The sequence below is a fragment of the Phyllobates terribilis genome, unplaced genomic scaffold (assembly GCF_046119375.1).
Source record: "Phyllobates terribilis strain yellow unplaced genomic scaffold, ASM4611937v1 Scaffold_11__3_contigs__length_659146591, whole genome shotgun sequence".
Classification (NCBI taxonomy): domain Eukaryota; kingdom Metazoa; phylum Chordata; class Amphibia; order Anura; family Dendrobatidae; genus Phyllobates; species Phyllobates terribilis.
In genome coordinates, this window is record NW_027362771.1 from 610,238,828 (window position 1) to 610,266,521 (window position 27,694).

At 45.6% G+C, this 27,694-nt stretch overlaps 1 non-coding gene across 1 annotated transcript; it reads right to left on the reverse strand.

Annotated features, from left to right (window-relative positions):
• Positions 1-22,467: 22,467 nt before the first annotated feature.
• On the reverse strand, positions 22,468-22,549 carry TRNAL-AAG (transfer RNA leucine (anticodon AAG)). The gene has a single exon. It is a non-coding gene; the product is annotated as a tRNA-Leu (tRNA).
• Between the last annotated feature and the right edge of the window lie 5,145 nt (positions 22,550-27,694).

Consider the following 27,694-nt stretch of genomic DNA (forward strand, 5'->3'; position numbering starts at 1 on the left):
AGGTCGGTGATAAGGCAGCTCGATGGTATAGCTCCCCACAGATGGAGCTAGGCCTCAGGGCAGCGTATATAGGGGGAATGCAGGACAGGTGAGACCCAGCTGGGTCAGAGCAAGAACGGGAACGAACACGGTAGTCACTTCAGTACCTTTTACTGGTGGAAATTCAGGCACATCCCAGAGCACTGTAGGGTGAAGGGTGCATATCAGGATCCTCCCCAATGAGCGGGTGTAGGGCCTCCTTTTTCTTGCCTCTGCATGGTAAGTTTCTGACCTGCCTGGAGCTAGGCCTAGCTTTGTTTCTGTCCTGCACTGGATGACCTTGTGGTAGGGCCTTGTCTTGGAGTTCACTCTCCCAGTATGCGGGGCCTAAGCGTCACCTGGCTCTGTTACGTATCAGCACCTTAGCGATCCTGGGGCTTTTAGTTCTCCAGGGATTCCGGTTATGCCTTACTGGGTCATAGAGATCCCGGTTAGCTCGGATCCGGTGTCCGGTAAATGCTTCGGGGTGAGCTGGTTAAGCTCCTCCGCCCCCTATATACTAACTCTCCACTCGCCTTCAGCCTACTTGGGCCCTCACTAGGCTATACACACTAACGGCAGCTTGCCGCGCTTCACCAATCTTATGGCGCCGGCACACCTTAAGCTTTAACTGGGCTCCCTGAATCGAGCTAGCAGGAGCCTCGTGCTCCACTGCTGAACTTTTAACTGAGTACTCTAGACTAGACTGAGCTCCACTGCAGACTGACCTCTCTTTGGCTTCTCTACTGCAGGAACTCTTCAGAGGAACTGAACTGCCTAGCTCTACCTTCCCTATTTATATCCCTAACGGGCTCCCTCTGCTGGTCTGAGGTGGAAGGTGGAGATGTGTGAATGTTTATGGGGGCCTCTTGTGGAGGATTCCATCAATGCACTCTTCTAGGATCTGTGATACCTAGCGCAGCTGGGCATCACAGATGCTATTGATGACAAGGTTAGGTTGCGCCTTCCAGGACAGAGACGGAGTACTGGAAGAATGTCAACAACTGCATTCTCAACCAAAACTCTGCCTCTGACCACAAGTCGTATTGGCTCTTCAGGTCACATGGGCTCTAAGCCTTGCATAGCCTGGGCATTTCTTTAGATCGATAAGGATGACCCAACTCGTGTTATATGTAATATTTGTCTCCAAAAGCTAAGTAGAGGCCAAAAAATCCATAGATTGAGTACTTCATGCATGAACCGTCACATGGATATGAAGCATAAGTTGCAGTGGGAAGCTCACTGTGCTACAATGCGTCCTAGCGGGCCGGGCCAACCACCGTCGGTCCCATCTTGTGCATTTGCGGCCTCTTCATCCTCTGTGACTGGGGGGACAGCAGTCACACATGTTTTTGGACACAGATCTGCCACCTTTTTACCCGCAACAGCCAGTGTGATTGGCAGGTCATCATTTCATTTGGAAGTGGAAACACCAGCTGGTGTTGAGCGCTCTCCGACATCGAGAGCACCACCTGTGGATCAAGGCAACCTAACTTTTCTGACTGCATCTTCCTCACAGACCGGCAGATTGCCAGGGACACCCTACTCATCCCCGTCTAAGCACAACAGCCAGCCCTCGGTCCCTCAGATGTGGACAGCTAAGAGACCATTTCCTCCTAGCCATGACAAAGCCAAGAGTTTAAATTTCACCATCTGCAAGCTGTTGGCAAGAGAAATGCTGCCTTTCCGCTTGGTGGACACAGAGGATTTTCGAGACCTTATGTCCGTCGCAGTGCCCCAGTACCAGATGCCCAGTCGGCACTACTTCTCAAAGAAAGGTGTACCTGCGCTACACCAGCATGTCGCACACAACATCTCCGACTCTTTGAGAAACTCTGTGTGTGACAGGGAACATTTGACCACAGACACTTGGACAAGTAGGCATGGACAGGGGCGTTACATGTCGCTGACTGGGCACTGGGTAACTTTGGTGACAGCAGGACAAGGGGCTGCTGTCCAAGTCTTGCCGTCCTCACGAGTTGTACGTCAATCCTCTTTATCTAGAAGTTCCTCCACTGCTTCTGCCTCCTCAACCTCCTCTCGGTCCTCCACCTGCACCCAAAGCCTGTCTGGTAAAGCCATCCGCTTTCTAACTGCGCAGAAGGAATCCTGCACACCTCCTTACTATGCTGGCAGCAGGGCTCAACGGCATCAGGCGGTGTTTACTTTGAAATGTCTGGGAAATGTGAGTCACACAGCTGAGGAGTCTCCACTGGACCTGCAACCAGGGAAGGCCGTGTGCGACAATACTGCAAACCTGGGTGTGTCCCTTCGCCGGGGCAATGTCACACACGTGCCTTGTATGGCAAATGTGTTGAGCCTGGTTGTCCAGCAATTTTTAGCCCACTATGCCGGACTAGATGGCTTTCTGCAGAGGGCACGGTCGCTGTGTGCTCACTTACGCCGTTCGCATCCCGCAGCTCAACGACTTACATCTCTACAGAAGTCGTTGGGCCTGCCAGTTCATGGCTGAAATGCGATGTGCCGGACACGGTGGAATTTAACTCTGCACATGTTGCAGCGACTGTGGCAGCACAGACAAGCCCTGGTGCAATACATTCTGACGTATAGCCTGGGCCAACGAGATCCAGAGGTGGGGCAAATCACGCTGCAGGAGTGGTCTCAGATCAGGGACCTATGAAGTTGACGTGCCCCCATGGCCGTGGGGTACCCAGAGCCGGGCCAGTAGACTCTGGGGGTTGTAGTCACTGTGGCGGTGACCCGGCCCGTGACCCAGGGCGGTCAATCCAAGGGTAATTTGTATATATGGGTTTTATGATGTCCGACTACGCCACCTGTGGAGTGCGGCCAAAGGGGCCGCTGCTGCAGAACAGTCCTCTGCAGCAATGGTATTATTACTCCCACAGGAAGAGTGTAGCTTCAGGGCAGTGTGGGTGGATGATGGTGGTTGTAATGCAGGAAGTCAGTAATGAACACAGAGTCCGTGTGATGTAGTCCCAAGATCTTTACTCACAGATGTTGCAGTCCAGATTACAGGTACCTGAGCAATCTCCCCCGTCGTGCTGTGCGTACTCAGTGAGGGGCTCAGTCCACCCCCAGATAGCTCCGGAGTACTTAGCAGGACTCCCTTCTGTGTGTCCTTTCTCTGGCCTTCTCCCTGCACCTCACACCCAATGACACTTCTATCCGGTATCCTCGGGCCTTGGCGGGCGACGTATGTTCTGTCCCCTGGGTCCTATGTGGCTACCTTCTTAGTGAGACTGGTGTCGACTTTGGCCTGCAGTACATGAAATGCTGCAGCCTCTGGTTTCTAGTTGAGCCTTGCTGTTTCTCCGCTAGTTGATGGACTGGTTCCCCTTATCTGGCCTGACCCCTCTACCTCCTGGTAGCAGCGGTCGTACGGGTGGCCTTCTGCACGGCCCATACCCCTAGGGTCCCTTCGGTTCCTGGAGCCTTCCTGCTCTCTCTCCTTTCTTCTCTCTTTCAGTCCTGGGCCTCCCAGGCTAGGCCCGCCTCCAGAGCAGAGGTCTTGCAGAGCCTCTGCTCCTGTCACTTCTCCTCCTCTGACTGGCTTGCTCTTTCTAAGATGGCTTCCTATTTATACTCTCCCTGTCATATGCTCCCATAAGCTGCATTCTCCACCAACACCCACTACATAGGACCCTCCCGCCAGCTAGGGACCTGGGACTTTTCTCTCCCTTAGGAGCAATCTCGCCCTACCCCCACTACGGGTAAATGTTGGATGCAGGTGTTAGGGTCCCAAACCATACTCCTTCCTTACCTGAGGGTGAGATACCACACCTCTGTGTGAGATGCACCTCTGTGGCGACTGAACCCTCAGGGGTGCCAAACACACTTCTGCACTGTTTTGAAATGGCGACGAAGATGTTTAGTGCTGACGATGCCATTATCAGCATTACTATTCCGGTGATTTACATGCTGGAGCACACGTTAAACAGAATTCAGAGTCAGGTGGTGGGACAAGAGGAGGTGGAGGAAGTAGAGGAGGAGTCGTATGCAGAAGGGATAACATGTCCAAGGTCCAGACGGTCGGCAGAACCAAGGCAGCAGACATGGGAGGGTGGGGGAGACGGATTAACCAGGGCGCATGGTAGCAGCCAAACTGTTGAGGAAGGTGCAGGAGCCGAGGAAGAAGTGGAGGACGAACTGGCGATGGGCATGGAAGACTCATCAGATGAGGGAGACCTTGATCACATTTCTGTTGTGCGAGGTTGGGGGGAGAGGGCAGAGGAAGGAAGCATGATTCTTACCTCGAAACCAACACAACAAGGACTAGGTAATCCTGGATGCGCAAGACACTTGAGTGTCTTCATGCTGCACTACCTGCAAAATGACCCTCGGATTGTCAGAATTCGAAGCAATCCCGACTACTGGGTTGCCACACTCTTAGTTCCCCGGTACAAAAGTAAATTTGCCGAAATAATTCCTACCATAGAAAGGGATTCACGCATGCAGGAGTATCAGCAGAGGCTGTTGCAGAATCTTACATGTGCTTTTCCACAAAACACCAGTGGCGCACGTAGTGAATCTCACAGTTTTAACGTGCCAAAAGTGGGACTGTCGAGTTTTCCTCACTCAAACCGTAACAGTAACACAATATCTGCTGGTAGCATCAATTTTGTGAAATAGTTTCACCACTTTTTTAGACCATCCTTTGCAAGGCCACAGGAGACAAGAAGTCTGACACATAGTCAACGCCTAGAGAGGATAGTACAGGAGTATCTCCAAGTGAACATCGAAGCCATGACTGTGTCACTGGCCCCTTGCTCATTTTGGGATTCCAATCTGGAAAAATGTTCAGAGCTCGCCACTCACGCCTTGGAGATCTTGTCACGCCCTACAGCCAGCATTCTCTCTGAACGTGTGTTCAGCGCTGCTGGTGGTGTGCTGACAGATAAGCGCACGCGGCTGTCCACTGAGAATGTAGACAGACTCACGTTCATAAAGATGAACAAATCATGGATCTGCAAGGACTTTTCTACCCCTGTGTCATCCCGGGGAGAATAAAAGCTTGAGGATTTGGTAAAATCACCTCACCAACCATTTTAAGCAACTCTGGGGCAATTGATGCCACTTAAGTGGTGTCTGTGCCACAATTTTTTGAAAAAATGGAGACTCTTTTCGGAGTCCCCTTGCTGTGTTTTACGTGATGTTGGCATCGTCAATTCCAGGTGGGTTGGGTCGCCCCCCCCTCTTTTAACAGTAAGAAACTACATACACTATGGCTTGGGGCAACACAGATGGTTGAGTTTGAAGAGCTGTTTACTCAGAGGTCTGCTCCAAAGCTTCAGTGTCTGCTAGTCAGCCTACAATTTTTAACTGCATCTAGCCTAGGCAATACTTTGGGCGTAGTTGCTCAGCTGTGAAGCAAGCTGCACAGCCTGTGTATCTAATAAGAATTTTTAACTGCATTTAGCCCAGGCAATACTTTGGGCGCAGTAGCCCAGCTGCCAAGCAAGCTGCAACGCCTGTGTATCTAATAAGAATTTTTAACTGCATCTAGCCTAGGCAGACTCTGGGGACCCCCAACCACACCCAGACGCTCAGCTCCCCTATCGCCCCCCTTTCCTTGACAATACAATCATGTAACTCTTAAAACTGGATGGGTGAGGATCGGTCACAGCTTTATTAACTCTTTATACTCATTCCATTGGAAAGGCATTTTATTTCTAAAATAATTCAGCTTGTTGCAGCATGCCCTGGGTCTCCACAACGGCAATAGGGCCAACAAGTGTAACATGTCCTTTCTATTTCCAGGCCAAGGAGGATCCTGCGTACTCGTATGCAGGACTCTGACCCCCATCCATCACTCTTAATGCTTGTTCCACTCCGTCCTGGAGTCCTGACAGGAATATGTCCAGTCCAATATCCAATTAGTGAACACCGTCGGGCCGTGTGAGGCCTGCTTTATCTCCTTCCAGTTGTCGGTGTTGTATCACTACACCACCTCTGTCTCTTCTAAATTTTGCCATCTGAATATTTATTACCCACCTTGTCCGTTTGATGGCCGTGATGTCTCGCGCACCTTGCCATACCGCTATCGGCACAATCTCTGACCATGCTATAGTTAGTTTTGTGAAAAATTCTCTGAAGCGCTCAGTGTCTAGTTTCATTATTGCCATTAGTTATGAGCTCTTGTGATGACCAAGGTCGTTTCCCCCGGCCTGTATAACTAAGATGACCGGACCTCTTGCCTCTCTGCCTACCTTGATTACCTCCATTAGTACCTGTGGCCATAGCAGGCCTCTAATACCTCTCCAGGTGAAATATGTGTTATGAAACTCTAATTTCCTCCCACCTGGACGGACTTTCGCCCTTTTTTCTGCCCGATATATATACGAGTGGCCTATCACCCACACTGTTAGCTTAGCGTCACCTGTAAAAGAAACAAACCAGGTTAGGATAACAAGTCCGGTCTTATGTATCTCGACAAACACATGGATCGCCATCTCCCTATCCTCTGAACTTCCGTTTCTGACAGTCCTGCTCTTGGTGCTTCCGTGGCCGCGCCTATGCGGAATGAGTGTGTCCCGTAATCTTTGGGGTGGTTCCCTGCCGATGTTAAGCATTTATTAAATTATGCTTGGAAGTGGTATCTTGATAATAGCGTTCCATCAATGCGCGATAGGAAGAAATTACTTTGTGATCTGATGGTTATATATGTTTTTACTATTGTTACCCGACTCAGTGTACCGTTTGTGGGTTGTAGAAGTACCCAAGTGCCCCTGCCTGCTGGAACCGTTTTCGATTTGCGTATGCGTAGACATATTGCATTATTGGCTATGGCTACGTCCTGGTATAATAAGCCTCCACTGGTGGTAATTTTCGATTGAGGAACTAATTGGCTTATGCATAGCGCCCCGAAGAAGGCAATCGCAAATGCAGTAGACAGTAGTGTTCCTTCAAATTGTGAGTGTCATGTTAATGGTGTTAGGGATATGATGTGATAAATTAGTTTTAGTGACACGGGACGGGACGTCTAAAATCCTGACTTGGCTGATCCCTTTTCACCCTTTTATGGATTGTCTGATGATGAATCTCTTTGTCACATCTCCCCAATTCAGTAGTTGAAAGTGAAATGCTACTCCGGTCAGACACTGCTGCGTTGATGCCACTGATATGCCCCTCATCATTAGCTTGTGGAGAAATTCTATGTTGACTTGTAATCTGGCTTGTTCCCATTGGTCAACCTGTCTACCTGATACTAGTCATGTCCACTCTTCCCATGCCTTACCGTATGCTTGCCACGTCAACGGGGCAACTGACTCTCTGATTAATGGCATCAACTATTCGCCACTAGATCACATAGGGAGGGTGGGCAACTGTTGCCCGATGGGTGGGCGTTGGGGAGGAGCTCTGTGAAAATCTGCCTATTGAATTGTAATAAAGCGTTAGCAGCAGCGTTAGACCCCTCAGCATTGTGGCTAGCGCGGACCCATACTTTGTGTTTTAGGCACAGGAATGCTAGCCGGCGTAGTAGGCCTAGCACTGGGAGAGACGATCATGCCATCCTATTAATGCAGTGCGCTAGGCTGGTGTTTTTTGTTATGAAGCGTATATTTTTGTTAGCCAGGCGCTTACCCCATATTTCTATTGTTGCCACTATTGGGAAGAAAAATTAATTTCCGGGCTAGATGCAGCTAAAAATTATTATTAATTTCATAGCTGTTGGAGCTTGGTATAGATGGCCTAATACAATGAGTTCCACACACTGCTACTATGCCCAAAATTATTTTCCGGGCTACATGAAGCTAAAAATTATTATTAATTTCAAAGCTGGGGGAGCTTGGTATAGATGGCCTAATACAATGAGTACCAAGCACTGCTACTATGCCTAAAATTATTTTCCAGGCAAGATGCAGCTAAAAATTATTAGTAATTTGAAAGCTGGTGGAGCTTAGTATAGATGGCCTAATAGAATGAGTACCACACACTGTTAATATGCCCAAAATTATTTCCAGGCAAGATGCAGCTAAAAGTTATTACTAATTTGAAAGCTGGTGGAGCTTAGTATAGATGGCCTAATAGAATGAGTACCACACACTGCTGATATGCCCAAAATTATTTTCCAGGCAAGTTGCAGCAAAAAATTTTTAGTAATTTGAAAGCTGGTGGAGCTTAGTATAGATGGCCTAATAGAATGAGTACCACACACTGCTAATATGCCCAAAATTATTTTACAGGTAAGATGCAGCTAAAAATTATTATTAATTTGACAGCTGGTGGAGCTTAGTATAGATGGCCTAATAGAATGAGTACCACACACTGCTAATATGCCCAAAATTATTTTACAGGCCAGATGCAGCTAAAAATTATTAGTAATTTGAAAGCTGGTGGGGCTTAGTATAGATGGCCTAATAGAATGAGTACCACACACTGCTAATATGCCCAAAATTATTTTACAGGCAAGATGCAGCTAAAAATTTTTAGTAATTTGAAAGCTGGTGGAGCTTAGTATAGATGGCCTAATAGAATGAGTACCACACACTGCTAATATGCCCAAAAGGCTTTTACTTGGCTGGGTGCAGTAAAAAAAACTGTATTACATACACAGGTGGTGTAGCTTTCAACACAGATAGGCTACTCCACTGACTAACACACACTGCTAATATGCCCAAAAGGTTTTACTTGGCTAGGTGCAGTACAAAATTTGTATTACATACACAGGTGGTGTAGCTTGCAGCACAGATAGGCTGCTCCACTGACTAACACACACTGCAAGAGGCCCAAAAGGATTTGCTTAGCTAGATTTAGCCAAATGCTGTGAAAAGCACTTGCACAGCACTAAAACAGACGTGCCTGATAAAAGTGATAGGAACTGATGTAACATAGCCCTCAAAAGGGCTGCAATTCCAACTAGTCACTACTCACAACATATCTGTCTATTTAAGAGCACAGACCTGCCTGCTAAAAGTGCTAGGAACTGCTGTAACCTAGCCCTCAAAAGGGCTGCAATTACAGACTAGTCCCTACTCCATAAACCTTTCTTTCTATTTAGGAGAAAATTCGCTTGCAATTCACAGTTACACAATATAGAGTTAACAGCAGCAGCAGTGATGTCTAACACTCAACTGCAGCAGTGAGAAAATGGTGGCGACGGGGAAAATGGCTTGGTCTTATAGGGTAAGGATATGTGACATACACAGCCAATGATACATGACCTTGCTTGTGTGAAAAAAAGCACTTCGCTCCGTTTGTGCGCTGCTGATAGGCTGACAAACTGCACCTCCCCACTGTAAATGCGGGAAAGAGAAAAAAAAAATGGAGATCTTCACTATTTATGCAGAGTTCCATCCCATGCCCCTCCACTCAAACTGTGTTTTAACATTGATTATCAGCATTACTGTGAAAAAATCCAGTTACGATTTTGGTGCACAAACAGTTATCGAGCATAACCTCGAACAGCCGGATTTTTTTCAAATCGTTCGGGTTCGTCGAATGGCTCGAACACCGCCCAAAACAGCTCGAATTTGAAATTAGCGAACAGTTCGTTTCGAACACCGCTCAACTCTAGACATTATACAGCAGTGCAGAGCAGTGTAGCTATGAATTCAAAACTAGGGTGACTTACTGGAAAGCAGCAGAAGCAGCCTGGCTCTATATATATTTGCTAATCTCTCTGCTCATCCTGTATTCATAGCCCTAAAAAGGCAGCAGGGATATGAGCTAGCAGTTTGACTTGTTTTGACCAAGATTGATTTTGTCAAATTTTGAGAATGGTTGATCATTGATTCAACTGACATGGATGTAACATACAGTAGATGGTAAACGATGTAATTAATTCTGATGAATAAAAAAGCCTACATGACCAGTCATATGCAGTATTCATACGTATGACTTGTTCACATGTTCCTTTTCTTCTACAGCACAGTGAAGATCACTTGATGTTACATTTGCTTTCTTAGAGAACACAGTAGCAAAATAGGAATTTAAAAGTTCAGTCTTCTCAACATCATTATTGACCACTTCACCCTTTTCATCCTTTAAACATCCTATAGCATCTTTGGCTTTTCTTTAACTTTTGACTTACTTCCAAAATCCTTTCTTATTGCTTTTGGTCTCTCTTGCTAGCCTCACTTCATTACTGGCTTTAGCTCTTCTAACGCTAGCCCAGCTTTCCCTGCAGACAGCATTATATTCTTCTTTAGATATGAACCCTTCTTTCCATTTGATATTCATTTCTTTGTTCCTTTTTAGCAAGCTTTTAACTTCAGTATTCAGCCATCCTGGTCTCCATAAATGCTTTCCATTCTTCCTTCTTTTCGGGATTGTTACTGATTGTGCAGTGAGAATTTAATTTAGCAAAATCTCCCATCCTTCCTGGACATTTCTTTCCTTTAGAACATCCTATCTTCCCTTCCTTTTTACTGAGTCCATTAAAAACTGCCTTTCCACAGTCCAATCTTAAAATCTCATTTTTCGCAGGTTTTCCTCCTTTTGTAGTACAAAATTATAGGATAGCATGATCGCTGCTACCTAAGTTCTCAATCCCCTTTACTTCCTCAACCGTTTCCTAATTTTTTGTAAAAATTAGATCCAAATAAATAATGGCAGCAGTGGGTTTTGAACCCCTGCCTCCAGAGAAACTGGAGTCCAAATCCCGCACCATAGACCGCTCGGCCATGCTACCTCATACAAATGTTCAAAGTTATTTTTATCAGAAGTTTGCTTTTGATATAAGTTGCAGAAAATATTTTATATCCAATAAGACAAAAAGACAAATGTTATTATGCAACAGCAACGTAATTATCAGGGATTTGTTTGTACATTGACTCTGGGGCACCATTTTACAAAACATATGACTTGTATCCAGATACTTTACTAATCTTTCCTCTGTTGGCTCATCCGCTAATTTTTAGATATCACTGAATTAGGTGGTATAGATTACTTGCTATGATCTCCCATATACAGGACACTCAAACATAAAAGATTCCTACATCCCTGCCTGTACGTAACAGGTAATCAGAAGCAGCAGCAAGGAAGACATTATACAGCAGTGCAGAGCAGTGTAGCTGTGAATCCATCACTAGGGTGACTTACTGGAAAGCAGCAGAAGCAGCATGGCTCTGTTTATGTTTGCTAAGCACTTTGCTCATCAGGTATTGATAACAATAAAAAGGCAGCAGGGATATGAGCTAGCAGTTAGACTTATTTTGACCAAGATTGATTTTGGCAAATTTTGAGAATGGTTAATCATTGATTGAACTGACATGGATGTAACATAGATGGTTTGTTATGTAATTAATTCTGGTGTCTAATGCCACCATAACTACTCATATTCAGTATTCATACGTATGACTTGTTCACATGTTCCTTTTCTTCTACAGCACAGTGAAGATCACTTGATGTTACATTTGCTTTCTTAGAGAACACAGAAGTAAAATAGGAATTTAAAAGTTCAGTCTTCTCAACATCATTATTGACCACTTTACCCTTTTCATCCTGTAAAAATCCTATAGCATCTTTGGATCTTCTTTAACTTTTGACTTACTTCCAAAATCCTTTCTTATTGCTTTTGGTCTCTCTTGCAAGCCTCACTTCATTACTGGCTTTAGCTCTTCTAACGCTAGCCCAGCTTTCCCTGCAGACAGCATTATATTCTTCTTAAGATATGAACCCTTCTTTCCATTTGATATTCATTTCTTAGTTCCTTTTTAGCAAGCATTTAAGTTCAGTATTCAGCCATCCTGGTCTCCATAAATGATTTCCATTCTTCCTTCTTTTCGGGATAGTTACTGAATGTGCAGTAAGAATTTAATTTAGTAAAATCTACCATCCTTCCTTGACATTTCTTTCCTTTAGAAAATCCTACCTTTCCTTCCTTTTTACTGAGTCCATTAAAAACTGCCTTTCTACTGTCCAATCTTAAAATCTCCATTTTCGCAGGTTTTCCACCTTTTGTAGTTCAAAATGATAGGATAGCAAGACCGCCTCCTCCTAAGTTCTCAATCCCGCTTACTTCCTCAACCGTTTACAACAAATAACGGCAGCGGTGAGATTTGAACCCACGCCTCCAGAGAATCCAGAAGAATCCAAAAAGTGAGAAGCCGACACGGCCAGTCCGTTCCTGCCCCTGTCACCTCCATGTCGCCGGGTTTGTGCCAGAGCCGCGGTGGACCCTGGCGGCCAGCCCCCTCTCCCAATACTGGTGCCTGTCTGCTGGTAGGTCGAGCGAGCCCCCCCTGTGGTGGAGGCAGCTCTAAGTTTTTTAATTTAAATTGTCTCTCTAATTTGATTGAATACACTTTAAATCCTTTTACAAGGATTATCTATTGGAGGGCAAGTCTCATGCCAGCAGCCGCGTAATTCCAGCTCCAGTAGCGTCCACTAAAGCTGCTGCAGTTAAAAAGCTTTTATAAGGATCGAGCTTGGCTGTTCACCGCAAGGCATCCTACCACCAGTCCCAGCCCATATGCCTTGGGGTGCCTCCTGATGCTCTTCACTGAGTATCCCGTGGTCCCGAAGCATTTCCTTTGAAAAAATTAAGTGTCCAAACTACAGGTGGTGTAGCTTGCTTAACATCCGGGATAATCCGCTGACTAGCAGACACTGCTACTAGGCACAAAGTATTTCCTGGGATAGATGCAGTTAAAAATTTGTAATTAGATACTCTCGTTGGATGCTGAGAAAGCATTCCATAGAGTCTCCTGGCACGCCATATATTATTCTCTTAAAAAGCTTGGGGTAGGGGTCTAGGGGACCCTTTTATAGCCAAAATCACGGCCCTGTATCGCAATACGTCAACTAGGCTGAAGATAAATGGAACTTTAGCACCCTGAGGGCTCGGTTGCTACAGAGGTATTGCACCTCACCCAGAGGTGTGATATCTCACTCTCAGGTAAGGATCGAGTGTGGATCAGGACCCGACACTTGCATGCATTACACCACATTGCCGTGGGGCAGGGGGACCAATATGCCCCTGAGATGGGCACGACAGTCCCTGTCCCTGGCTGCAGTGGGGGGAGGGAACACTGAGGAAGGGGAACCCTGTAGTGCAGGAGCAGGGAGGAATCAGTTCCTGGGTGCACTGAGAAGGGAGTATAGAAGGTGGGCACCATCTTAGTTCAGTGCAGAGTGGTCTGAGCAGAAGTGACAGGGTGCAGGTGCTCTGCATGAGCTCTGCTCTGGAGGCGGGCGTAGTAACAAAGGCCCAGGCCTGGAAGAGGGAGAAGGAAGGAAGAGGAGCGGAGAGGCTCCAGGAACGAGGAACGAAGGGATCCCAGGGGTGCGGAAGGGCGAGTCGCCACCGCACGCCCGAATCCACCTGTGTGGAGGGGTCAGGCCAAAGGGGGAGACCGGTCCCCGAAACTAGTGGAAGCGGGAAACAATCCTCAGCTATAAACCAGAGGCTGTGACATTTTATGTAGCGCAGCCCCTCGCTACACCCGCTAGGAAGGCACCACATAGGGTCAGGGAAACTGGCGCCAAGTTTACGAAGAGGAGGCCTGAGGCAGCCGGACAGAAGGGTTGGTAAAAAAGGCCAGACAAAGGACACACAAAGGGGGTCCTGTGAAGCGCTCCAAAGTTATCTTTGAGTTGTCTGAGCCCCTCACCAGGTGAGCACAGTACGACGTGGGTAGCCGTTACCTGCAGAAGTGGTCTGGATAATAAGAACTGTGAGTAAAGGCCCTGGACTGAATCACTGACTGCGTGTCGTTACTGCTGCTGCCCTGCACCATCACCCCCATCCTCCGCATACACTGCCCTGAGGCTATACTCCTCCCGTGGGGAGTTATGCTACGCTCTGCTGCACCCACAACACCAGCCTCAGCGGTCTGCCCTGCAGGGGCGGTTCACTCTGACCGCAATTCACGGGTGGCGTAGTTGGACATTTAAACATCAAAACCACATAAATAGTTCCTCCACTGGTTTGACCGCCCTGAGCCACGGAACCGGGTCGCCACCACGGAGACTACAACCACCAGCATCCACCAAAAAGGGTCCAGCTCCGGGTATCCCAAGGCCCAGGGGGCGCGCGTCAGAACATTTTCATCACCTTCATTATCACCAATGGGACAAGGCAGGGATGTCCTCTGTCCCCTCTCTTATACATCCTAGTGATGGAGCACCTGCTCTCATCAATTCGCCATAACCCCAATATTAGGTGGATTGAGGTGGGAGGCACCGAGTACAAGTGCTCTCTATTTGCTGATGATGTCCTAGTATATATCACTCAATCACATATATCCATCCCTGCTGTTATGGCTGAAATAGATCACTTTGTTACATGGTCAAATTTTAAAATCAATGCAGCAAAGTCTGAGGCCCTCAATGTCTACCTCCCCAAATCCATACAGGATTCCATCCAGTCTGACTTTCCCTTTGCCTGGCCCTCACAGGGTATCAAATACTTAGGAATTCCTATTCATAGAGACCTCTCCCATCTACGTTATCTTAATTTTGGGCCCTTTATTGAACAACTCCATACAGACCATGGTTGGCAAGCTAGAACTGTAAGATTCACTACGTGAACCACTGGTGATTTGTGGAAAAGCACATGTACACTGTGTTCCAAATTATTATGCAAAAAGTGTTTAGGAGTGATAAGGGAAGAAATTGTTTGTTTGTCAGTTAAACTCATTGATGGTGATGTGGGTCAGGGCTCTTTATATCACTGTAAGCAATTGCAGACACCTGTGCTAATTAGTTTGGCAGGTGTGTCCAATGAAAGACAAGACTACTTAAGAAGGCTGTCCCACATTATTCAGCAGCCTACATTTTCTGCCAAAATGGGTAAGAAAAAAGATGTGTTGGCTGCTGAGAAGCAACAAATTGTGGAGTGTTTAGGTCAAGGCATGACTACAATCAACATTGTGCGATGATCAGGATGAAGTGTCTTGGCAATCACGAAGTATGTAGCTGATTCACAGTACACATGTGTGCGTGCTGATAAGGGCAAATTGAGGACTCTTTCCTACAGGCAATTACGTCAGGTTAAAAGAGCAGCGGAAAAAATGCCTTGTCATAGCAGCAGACAAGTTTTTGAAGCTGCTGGTTCCTCCAACGTCCCGCGAACAACAAGATGCAGGGTCCTTACGAGGTTTGCAGCTGTGCGTACGCCATCCTGTCGACCTTGTCTATCCACTGCACACAAGCAGAAATGGCTCCAGTGGGCCACACATTACATGAAGACTGATTTCAAAACTGTTTTGTTCACAAATGAGTGCCGTGCAACGCTCGATGGTCCAGATGGATGGAGTGGAGGATGGCTGGTTGATGGACACCCCACGCAAACACGGCTACATCGCCACCAAGGAGGAGATGGAGTAATGTTTAGGGCTGGATTCATGGGGAGAGAGATTGTCAGCCCCTTTAGGATCCCTGAAGGGGTAAAGATGAACTCCATAATGTATGTGGAGTTTCTCAAACAGCACTTCCTGCCATGGTTCAAGAAGAAGAACCGTGTATTCCACAGCAAGATCATTTTCATGCATGATAATGCACCGTCTCATGCTGCACATAAAACATCTGCATCTCTGGCTGATATGGGCATAAAAGGGGACAAACTTATGGTGTTACCCCCATGCTCCCCTGACCTCTACCCCATTCAGAGCCTCTGGAGCATCATCTAAAGGAGTGTCTATGATGGCGGGAGGCAGTTCACTTCTAAGCAACAGCTCTGGGAGGGTATTCTGTCCTCATGCAAAACAATTGAAGCAGAAACCATCCAAAACCTGTCAAATTCAATGGACGAGAGAGTTCAGAAGCTCCTTTCGAACAAGGTGTCCTATGTGCAAATGTAACATCACCTAGAATAAAGTCTTGAGTTGAAAACTGTTTGATTTCAGTTTCTAATAACCTGCTAATGCTTATAATTTCAAAAATGACCATTTTTTTGGTCTTTATTAAAATGAAAAGGTTTATCAAAGAGTGAGGGGGATCTAAGAGTGTGGCAACCCAGTAGTCAGGATTACTTCAAATTCTGACAATCTGAGGGTCATGTTGCAGATAGTGTAGCAAAAAGGCACTTATGTGTCTTGCGCATCTCGGAGCCCCAAAATTATTTTCCGGGCTAGATGCAGCTAAAAATTATTATTAATTTGAAAGCTGGTGGAGCTTAGTATAGATGGCATAATAGAATCAGTACTGCACACTGCTACAAAGCCCAATTTATTTTCCAGCCAAGATACAGATAAACATGATTAGTAATTTTAAATCTGGTTGAGCTTAGTATAGATGGCCTAATAGAATCAGTGCTGCACACTGCTACAAAGCCCAAATTATTTTCCAGCCAAGATACAGATGAACATGATTAGTAATTTTAAATCTGGTGAAGCTTAGTATAGATGGCCTAATAGAATCAGTACTTCACACTGCTACAAAGCCCAAATTATTTTCCAGCCAAGATACAGATAAACATGAGTAGTAATTTGAAAGCTTAAAACGGTTGGTGAGGTGATTTTAACCAATCATCAAGCTTTTACTCTCCCCAGGGTGACACAGGGGTAGAAAAGTCATTTCGGATCCATGATTTGTTCATCTTTATAAACGTGAGTCTGTCTACATTATCAGTGGAGAGCCGCGTGCGCTTATCTGTCAGCACACCACCAGCAGCACTGAACACACGTTCAGACAGAGCGCTGGCTGCGGGGCATGACAAGATCTCCAAGGCGTAAGTGGCTAGCTCCAGCCAATTATCCAGATTGGAAGCCCAAAAAGAGCAAGGGTCCAGTGACACAGTCATGGCTACAATGTTTACTTGGAGATACTCCTGTACCATCGTCTCTAGGCGTTGACTATGTGTCAGACTTCTTGTCTCCTGTGGCCTTGCAAAGGATGGGCTAAAAAAGTGGTGAAATGATTCCGCAAAATTGATGTTACCAGCAGATACTGTGTTTCTGTTATGGTTTGAGTGCTGAACACTCGACGGACGGTCCCACAGTTGGCAAGTTGGAACTGTGAGACTCACTACGTGCACCACTGGTGTTTTGTGGAAAAGCACATGTAAGATTCTGCAACAGTTTCTGCTGATATTCCTGCATGCGTGCATCCCTTTCTATGGCAGGAATAATTTCTGCAAATTTACTTTTGTACCGGGGATCTAACAGTGTGGCAACCCAGTAGTCAGGATTATTTCTAATTCTCACAATTCGAGGGTCATGTTGCAGGTAGTGCAGCAAGAAGGCACTCATGTGTCTTGCGCATCCAGGAGCACCAAGTCCCTGTTGTGTTGATGGCGAGGTAACAATCATGCTTCCTTCCTCTGTCCTCTTCCCCCAACCTCGCACAACAGAAATGTGATCAAGGTCTCCCTCATCTGATGAGTCTTCCATCAGTTCGTCCTCCACTTCTTCCTGGGCTCCTGCACCTTCCTCACTAGTTTGGCTGCTACCATGCGCCCTGGTAAAACCATCTCCCCCACCCTCACATGCCTGCCGCCTTGGTGCTGCCGACGGTCTGGACCTTGCAGATGTTAGCCCTTCCGCATACAACTCCTCCTCCTCTACTTCCTCCACCTCCTCTTGTGCCACCACCTGACTCCGAATTCTGTTTAACATGTGCTCCAGCATGTAAATCACCGGAATAGTCATGCTGATAATGGCATCGTCAGCACTAAACATCAACGTCGCCATTTCAAAACTGTGCAGAAGGGTGCATAGGTCCCTGATCTGAGACCACTCCTCCAGCGTGATTTGCCCCACCTCTGAATCTTGTTGGCCCAGGCTATATGTCAGAACGTATTGCAGCAGGGCTTGTCGGTGCTGCCACAGTCGCTGCAACATGTGCAGAGTTGAATTCCACCAGGTAGGCACATCGCATTTTAGCCGGTGAAGTGGCAGGCCCAACGACTTCTGTAGAGATGTAGGTCGCTGAGCTGCGGGATGCAAACAGCGGAAGTGAGCACACAGTGACCGTGCCCTCTGCAGAAGGCCATCTAGTACGGGATAGTGGGCTAAAAATTGCTAGACACCCAGGTTCAACACGTGAGCTATACAAGTCACGTGTGTGACATTGCCCCGGCGAAGGGCCACACCCAGGTTTGCAACATTGTCGCACACGGACTTCCCTGGTTTCAGGTCCATTGGAGAAAACCATTCATGAAATTGGTTCTCCAGAGCTGACCACAACTCCTCAGCTGTGTGACTCACATTTCCCAGACATTTCAAAGTAAAAACCGCCTGATGACGTTGTGCCCTACTGCCAGCATAGTAAGGAGGTGTGCAGGATCCCTTCTGCGCAGTTAGAAAGCTTGTGGCCTGACCAGACAGGCTTTGGGTGCAGGTGGAGGAACGAGAGGAGGTTGAGGAGGCAGAAGCAGTGGAGGAACTTTGAGATAAAGAGGATTGACGCACAACTCGTGGGGACGGCAAGACTTGGACAGCAGCCCCTTGTCCTGTGGGCACTTGTTACCTAGTGCCCAGTCAGTGACATGTAACGCCCCTGTCCATGCCTACTCGTCCAAGTGTCTGTGGTGAAATGCACCCTGTCACACACAGAGTTTCTCAAAGAAGCGGTGATGTTGTGTGCGACATGCTGGTGGAGCGCAGGCACACCTTTCTTTGAGAAGTAGTGCCGACTGGGCATCTGGCACTGGGGCACTGCGACGGACATAAGGTCTCAAAAATCCTCTGTGTCCACCAGGCGGAAAGGCAGCATTTCTGTAGCCAAGAGCTTGCAGATGGTGTAATTCAACCTCTTAGCTTTCTCAAGGCTAGGAGGAAATGCTCTTTTACTTGTCCACATCTGAGGGACCGAGGGCTGGCTGTTGTGCTTAGACGGGGTTGATAAGGGTGTCCCCGGCCAACTGCCGGTCTGTGAGGAAGATGCAGGCGGACATGTTAGGTTGCCTTGATCCAAAGGTGGTGCTATCGATGTCAGACAGCGCTCTACACCAGCTGGCTCTACCACCTCCAAAGAAAATGATGACCTGCCAATCACGGTGGCTGTTGCGGGTAAAGAGGTGGCAAGTCTGCGTCCCAAAACAGGTGTGACTGCTGTCCCCCCAGTCACAGAGGATGAAGACGATGCAGATGCACAAGATGTGGAAGACGGTGGCTGGCCCGGCCGGCTAGGCCGCATTGTAGCACAGTGAGCTTCCCACTGCAACTTATGCTTCATGTCCATGTGCCGGTTCATGCATGAAGTACTCAAACTATTTAAATTTTGGCCTCTACTTAGCTTTTGCTGACAAATGTTACAGATAACACGAGTTGGTTCATCTTTATCGATCTGAAAAAATGCCCAGGCTATGCAAGGCTTAGCACCCATGCGACCTGAAGAGCCACCACGACTTATGTTGAGAGGCATAGTTGTGTTTGAGGATGCAGTTGTTGACGTGCTTCCAGTACTACATCTCTGTCCAGGAAGGCGCAACCTGACCTCGTCATCACTAGCATTCTCCTCCACCTCCTCTGCTGACCTCATCTCTTGGCTGACTGTGGGTTGACAGTAAGTGGGATCTCCAACCTCATCATCATCACCCTGTGTGTTATCACACCCGTAGTCCTCAGAGCCAACCTGTTCCTGCCCTGACAAAAAACTATGGTTGTCGCTCCAATCAGGTATTTGAGTCTCATCATCATCTTCCTCATTGTCTCCACTAACAGGAGTTACACTTTGGGAATGAGGGTCTACATTATGGTCAGAACCTTCTGCGGCTGGTCCTGGATCCGACTCATGAAGATTCTGGGCATCAGTGCAGATAATTTCCTCGTCTGGATTCACATAAGCGCTGGAGCCGACCTCTGATTCCCAGGCTATAGTATGAGTAAACAGCTCTGCAGACTCAACCATCTGTTCTACCTCATACTCAGACGGGCAGCTGGAGATTTGGGAGCTGTGAGGAAGCAAGTGCGATTGGGGTGACACCTCTGAGGACTGGAGTATTTGCGATGTTGAAGTTGATGTGGAAGAGAGCCCACTTAAAGGAGCACTTGATATCTGTTGAAGCACCTGCTGTTTTTGTGCCTCATCTGGAATTTGTAGCGATTGGCATGGTTGTAAGAATGGGATCTTATCACATTGTCCGCTAAAAGAAGTAGACATTTTAGTTTGGCTGGAAGATGGTCTTTCTTCTGCAGATGTTACTGTTGCTTTAACACCTACCCAACGGACACAACCTTTTTTCCCCTTCCCAACATGCCTATTCCCCTTTCCACCAGCAGCAGGCCTTTTTCCACTTATTTTGGTGGTTAACTAATTCACAACTCTGGAGTTGTTTGCACAAAAAAACAATGGATGGGAACCGAGCAGAGCTGAGTGGCCAAACTGTGGTATTAGGTCAAAACTATTGGCTAGGTTAGATGCAGAAAAAAATTATATTCAATTTGCAACCTGATGGAGATCAGTATAGATGGACTAATAGACCAAGTCCCACACACTGCTAGAAGCCCAAATATTTTTTCAGAGCTAGATGCAGAAAAAAATTATATTCAATTTGCAACCTGATGGAGGTCAGTATAGATGGACTAATAGACCAAGTCCCACACACTGCTAGAAGCCCAAATATTTTTTCAGAGCAAGATGCAGAAAAAAATTATATTCAATTTGCAACCTGATGGAGGTCAGTATAGATGGACTAATAGACCAAGTCCCACACAATGCTAGAAGCCCATATATTTTTTCAGAGCTAGATGCAGATAAAAATTATTTTTAATTTGCAACCTGATGGAGGTCAGTATAGATGGACTAATAGAACAAGTCCCACACACTGCTAGAAGCCCATATATTTTTTCAGAGCTAGATGCAGAAAAAAATTATATTCAATTTGCAACCTGATGGAGGTCAGTATAGATGGACTAATAGAACAAGTCCCAAATACTGCTAGAAGCCCAAATAGTTTTTCAGAGCTAGATGCAGAAAAAATTATATTCAATTTGCAACCTGATGGAGGTCAGTATAGATGGACTAATACAATGACGCTATGCCCAAAACGTTTTACTTCACTAGGTGCAGTGAAAAAATTGGTATTCTATACACAGGTAGTGTAGCTTGCAAAACAGATAGGCTACTCCACTGACTAACACACTCTGCAATAGGCCAAAAAGGATTTGCTTTGCTAGATTTAGCCAAATGCTGTGAAAAAAACTTGCACAGCACTGGCACAGACCTGCCTGGCAAAAACTGATAGGAACTGATGTAACTTAGCCAGGAAAAGGACTGCAATTACAATTAGTCTTTACTCCCAACCTATCTATTTCAGAGCACAGACCTGCCTGATAAAAGTCATAGGAAATGCTGTAACCTATTCCTTAAAAGCACTACAATCACAGCTATTTCCTACTCCCTAGCTATCTGTAGATTTGTGCGAAAATTGGCTTGAAATTAACATGGTATAGCGCACACAGCAACAGCAGTGCCGTCTAACACGCAGCTGCAGCAGTGAGAAAATGGTGGCGACGGGGAAAATTGCTGGGTCTTATAGGGCAAGGACATGTGACAAACACTGCCAATGACACATGCCCTTGCTTGTGTGAAAAAAATCACTTCGCTCCATGTGTGTGCTGCTGATAGGCTGACAGATTGCACCTCCCCACTGTAAATGCGGGAAAGAGAAAAAAATATATAGATTTGCATTATTCCTGCAGATATCCATCCCCTGCCCCTCCCCCCGCCCCGCTGTACACTTAAACTGCGCATTAACATTAATTTTCATCATTACTGAGAAAAAATCCAGTTATGATTTTGGTGCACGAACAGTTATCGAACATAGCCTCGGACAGCCGAATTTTTTTCAAATCGTTCGTGTTCGCCGAACGGCTCGAACACCGCCCAAAACAGCTTGAATTTGAGATTGGCGAACAGTTCGAGTCGAACAACGCTCATCTCTACTTTTTACTTCTACAGTACAGTGAAGATCACTTGATGTTACATTTGCTTTCTTAGAGAACACAGAAGCAAAATAGGAATTTAAAAGTTCAGTCTTCTCAACATCATTATTGACCACTTTACCCTTTTCATCCTTTAAAAACCATATAGCATCTTTGGCTTTTCTTTTACATTTGACTTACAACCAAAATTCTTTCTTATTGCTTTTGGTCTCTCTTGCAAGCCTCACTTCATTACTGGCTTTAGCTCTTCTAACACTGGCCCAGCTTTCCCTGCAGACAGCATTATATTCATCTTTAGATATGAACCCTTCTTTCCATCTGATATTCATTTATTTGTTCCTTTTTAGCAAGTTTTTAAGTTCAGTATTTTGCCATCCTGGTCTCCATAAATGCTTTCCATTCTTCCTTCTTTTCAGGATTGTTACTGATTGTGCAGTGAGAATTTAATTTAGCAAAATTTTCATCCTTACTGGACATTTCTTTTCTTTAGAACATCCTACCTTTTCTTCCTTTATACTGAGTCCATTAAAAACTGCCTTTCGACAATCCAATCTTAAAATCTCAGTTTTCGCAGCTTTTGCTCCTTTTGTAGTTCAAAATTTTAGGATAGCATGATCACTGCCTCCTAATTTCTCAATCACCTTTACTTCCTCAACCGTTTCCTAATTTTTGGTAGAAATTAGATCCAAATAAATAACGGCAGCGGTGGGATTTGAACACACACCTCCAGAGAAACTGGAGCCTTAATCCAGCGCCTTAGACCACTCGGCTACGCTGCCTCATACAGACGTTCAAACTTATTTAAAACAGAAATTTGCTAATGATATAAGTGTCAGAAAACCTTGTATATCTAATTAGACAAAAATACAAATGTTATTATGCATGAGCAACGTAGTTATCAGGGATTTGTTTGTACATTGACTCTGGGGCACCATTTTACAAAACATATAACTTGTATGCAGATATTTTACTAATCTTTCCTCTGTTGGCTCATCCGCTAATTTTAAGATATCCCTGAATTAGGTGGTATAGATTACTTGCTATGATCTCCCATATACAGGACTCTCAAACATGAAGGATTCCTACACCCCTGCTTGTACGTAACAGATAATCAGAAGCAGCAGCAAGGAAGACATTATACAGCAGTGCAGAGCAATGTAGCTATGAGTTCATCACTAGGGTGACTTACTGGAAAGCAGCAGAAGCAGCATGGCTCTGTTTATGTTTGCTAATCACTCTGCTCATCCTGTATTGATAACCCTAAAAAGGCAGCAGGGATATGAGCTAGCAGTTAGACTTCTTTTGACCAAGATTGATTTTGGAAAATTTTGAGAATGGTTGATGATTGATTGAACTGACATGGATGTAACATAGATGGTAAATTAAGTAATTAATTCTGGTGCCTAAAGCCAACATGACCACTCATATGCAATATTCATACGTATGACTTGTACACATGCTACTTTTCTTCTACAGCACAGTGAAGATCACTTGATGTTACAACTGCTTTCTTAGAGAACACAGAAGCAAAATAGGTATATAAAAGTTCAGTCTTCTCAACATCATTATTGACCACTTTACCCTTTTCATCCTTTAAAAATCCTATAGCATCTTTGGCTTTTCTTTAACTTTTAACTTACTTCCAAAATACTTTCTTATTGCTTTTGGTCTCTCTTGCAAGCCTCACTTCATTACTGGCTTTAGCTCTTCTAACGCTAGCCCAGCTTTCCCTGCAGACAGCATTATATTCTTCTTTAGATATGAACCCTTCTTTCCCTTTGATATTCATTTCTTTGTTCCTTTTTAGCAAGCTTTTAAGTTCAGTATTCAGCCATCCTTGTCTCCATAAATGCTTTCCATTCTTCCTATCTTTAGGGATTGTTACTGATTGTGCCGTGAGAATTTAATTTACCAAAATCTCCCATCCTTCCTGGACATTTCTTTCCTTTAGAACATCCTACCTTTACTTCCCTTTTACTGAGTCCGTCAAAAACTGCCTCTCTACAGTCCATTCTTAAAATCTCAGTTTTCGCATTTTTTCCTCCATATGTAGTACAAAATGATAGGATACCATGATCTCTGCCTCCTAAATTGTCAATCACCTTTGCTTCGTCAACCGCTTCCTAATTTTTGGTAAAAATTAGACAAAAATAAATAATGGCAGCGGTGGGATTTGAACCCACGCCTCCAGAAATATTGGACTCTTAATCCAGTGCCTTTGACTGTTCGGCCACGCTACCTCATACAGATGTTCACACTTATTTAAATCAGAAATTAGCTCATGATATAAGTTGCAGAAATCATTGTATATCCAATTAGACAAAAATACAAATGTTATTATGCATGAGCAACGTAGTCATCAGGGATTTGTTTGTACATTGACTATGGGGCAACATTTTACAAAACATATGACTTGTATGTATATATTTTACTAATCTTTCCTCTGTTGGCTCATCGGATAATTTTTAGATATCACTGAATTAGGTTGTATAGATTACTTGCTATTATATGCGATATACAGGACACTCAAACATGAAGCATTCCTACAACCCTGCCTGTACGTACCAGATAATCAGAAGCAGCAGCAAGGAAGACATTATACAGCAGTGCAGAGCAGTGTAGCTATGAATCCATCACTAGGGAGACTTACTGGAAAGCAGCAGAAGCAGCATGGCTCTGTTTATGTTTGCTAATCACTTTGCTCATCCTCTATTGATAACAATAAAAAGGCAGCAGGGATATGAGCTAGCAGTTAGACTTCTTTTGACCAAGATTGATTTTGGCAAATTTTGAGAATGGTTGATCATTCATTGAACTGACATGGATGTAACATAGATGGTAAATTATGTAATTAATTCTGGTGCCTAAAGCCAACATGACCATTCATATGTAATTTTCATACGTATGACTTGCTGACATGTTCCTTTTCTTCTACAGCACAGTGAAGATCACTTGATGTTACATTTGCTTTCTTAGAGAACACAGAAGCAAAATAGGAATTTAAAAGTTCAGCCTTCTCAACATCATTTTTTCATCTCTTTACCCTTTTCATCCTTTAAAAATCCTATAGCATCTTTGGCTTTTATTTAACATTTGACTTACTTCCAAAATCCTTCCTTATTTCTTTTGGTCTCTCTTTCAAGCCTCACTTCATTACTGGCTCTAGCTCTTCTAACTCTAGCCCAGCTTTCCCTGCAGACAGCATTATTTTCTTCTTTAGATATAAAACCTTCTTTTCATTTGGTATTCATTTCTTTTTTCCTTTTTATCAAGTTTTTAAGTTCAGTATTTAGCCATCCTGGCCTCCATAAATGCTTTCCATTCTTCCTTCTTTTCGGGATTGTTATTGATTGTGCAGTGAGTATTTAATTTAGCAAAATCTCCCATCCTTTTTGGACATTTCTCTCCTTTAGAACATCCTACCTTTCCTTCCAAACTGCTGACAAGACACAAGTAACACATGGAAAAGTGACAAGTGTAATGCACACGCCCGGACTGACTGGCGTGTGCGTGATTAGTGATTCCACTGTGCCATGAACCGGAGAGTGCCTGGAGGGGCATAACTAAGTATCTGCCCCATCCGACCAAGGTCGCATGATGGCATACAACGCCAGTGCACAAGGGAGGAACCGAGCAGATTGACCAGCTGCCGCTGAAGGTTAGACCCCGGACACGGCTGTTGACCCACACTGGGGAATACAGAAACAGGCAGGCTAGAGCACAGGCTGGGTAAGGTCCAGTACAGACAGGGAGACGGGTTCAGAGCCAAAGATGTGGTAATCATGCAGAGTAAAGCGAAACTGCAGGTGCGGTAGACAAGGCTGAGCAGAGCAAAGCCGCAGACGCGGTAGACAAGGCTGATCAGAGCGAAACTGCAGATTCGGTAGACAAGGCTGAGCAGAGCAAAACCACAGACGCGGTGGAGAAGGCTGAGCAGTTCAAAACCGCAGATGCGGTAGACAAGGCTGAGCAGAGCAAAACCGCAGACGCGGTAGACAAGGCTGAGTAGAGCAAAACCGCAGACGCGGTGGACAAGGCTGAGCAGAGCAAAACCACAGACGCGGTGGACAAGGCTGAGAAGTGCAAAACCGCAGACGCAGTGGACAGGGCTGAGCAGAGCAAAACCGCAGATGCGGTGCACAGGGCTGAGCAGAGCAAAACCGCAGACGCGGTAGACAAGGCTGAGAAGAGCGAAACCACAGACGTGGTAGACAAGGCTGTGCAGAGCGAAACCGCAGATGTGGTAGACAAGGCTGAGTAGAGCAAAACCACAGACGCGGTGGACAAGGCTGAGCAGAGCGAAACCGCAGACGTGGTAGACAAGGCTGAGCAGAGCGAAACCACAGGCGCGGTAGACAAGGCTGAGCAGAGCGAAACCGCAGACGCGGTAGACAAGGCTGAGCAGAGCGAAACCGCAGACGCGGTAAACAAGGCTGAGCAGAGCGAAACCGCAGACGCGGTGGACAAGGCTGAGCAGAGCGAAAACGCAAGTGCGGTGGACAAGGCTGAGCAAGCAGGAACCGCCGGAGCGGAAAGTAAGAAAGGACAGAGATAAATCGCCAAAACGTTAAACAAAGACAAAGCAAAGGGGACAGGGCTCTGTTCACATGGAACAGAATGGAAAAGAAAGGCAGAACCAGATACACACAAGGTACTTGCAAAGAAGTAGAGAAAGGACTCCAACTCACAAACGGAAGTACAATGACAACGAGTAGAAGTTAGGCGCAGGTTCAGACTCTACAGAAAAAGGGAGCAAACGGACATAAATACAAAACAGGTAAGAAGCTAGGAGACAATTCAGACAAGAACAGTTACTACAACAAAATGCAGGAACGAGCCTAGGTAAAGCCAAGTGCTGGTTCAGACACTGCAGAAAAAGGGAGCAATTGGACATAAAGACAAAACAGGTACAAAGCTAGGAGACAGTTCAGACAATAACAGTTACTGCAACAAAATGCAGGAACGAGCCTAGGTAAAGCCCAGTGCTGGTTAAGACACTGCAGAAAAAGGGAGCAAACGGACATAAAGACCAAACAGGTAAGAAGCTAGTATACAGTTCAGACAAGAACAGTTACTGCAACAAAATGCAGGACCGAGCCTAGATAAAGCCAAGTGCTGGTTACGACACTGCAGAAAATGGGATCAAACAGACATAAAGACAAAACAGGTAAGAAGCTCGGACACAGTTCAGACAAGAACAGTTTCTGCAACAAAATGCAGGATCAAGCCTAGGTAAAGCCAAGAGCTGGTTCAGAGACTGCAGAAAAAGGGAACAAACGGACATAAAGACAAAACAGGTAAGAAGCTAGGAGACAGTTCAGACAAGAACAGTTACTGCAACAAAATGCAGGAACGAGTCTAGGTAAATTCAAGAGCTGGTTCAGACACTGCAGAAAAAGGGAGCAAACGAACATAAAGAAAAAACAGGTAGGAAGCTAGGAGACAGGAACTGTACTGAAGCAAAATGGAGGAACGAGCCTGGGAATATGGCCCCCAGAGGCAGAAACGAACAGGCTAAGAGTTTAGACAGGCCTGCAAATACAGCCTCCAGGAAGGCAAACAGACAACAGGCTAGGAGATAGTTCAGACAGGACCTGGCACTACAGAGGCAAGAAGCCCTCTGAAGGAAGAAGATGCTCAGGCACTAGCTTCCAGGTGAAGCTGGTTTAAATATCCAGTGACAGACAGTAATAGGCTGAGGACGCATTAAAGGTGTGCCCACAGCAGCTATAAGAAGCAGAAAATAACCAGGCTGCCGCCCTAAACAGTCAGACCAAAGCATGTCCACAGCAAGAACAGGAGCACGACTTACAAACTGGACTGAAGGCTAAGATTGCAATCTTGCATAGTGGGAGATGGTACACTATGCAAGTACGCCGCCAGGTATGTTACAACAAGTACATATAGTCATGCGAAAAGAAATG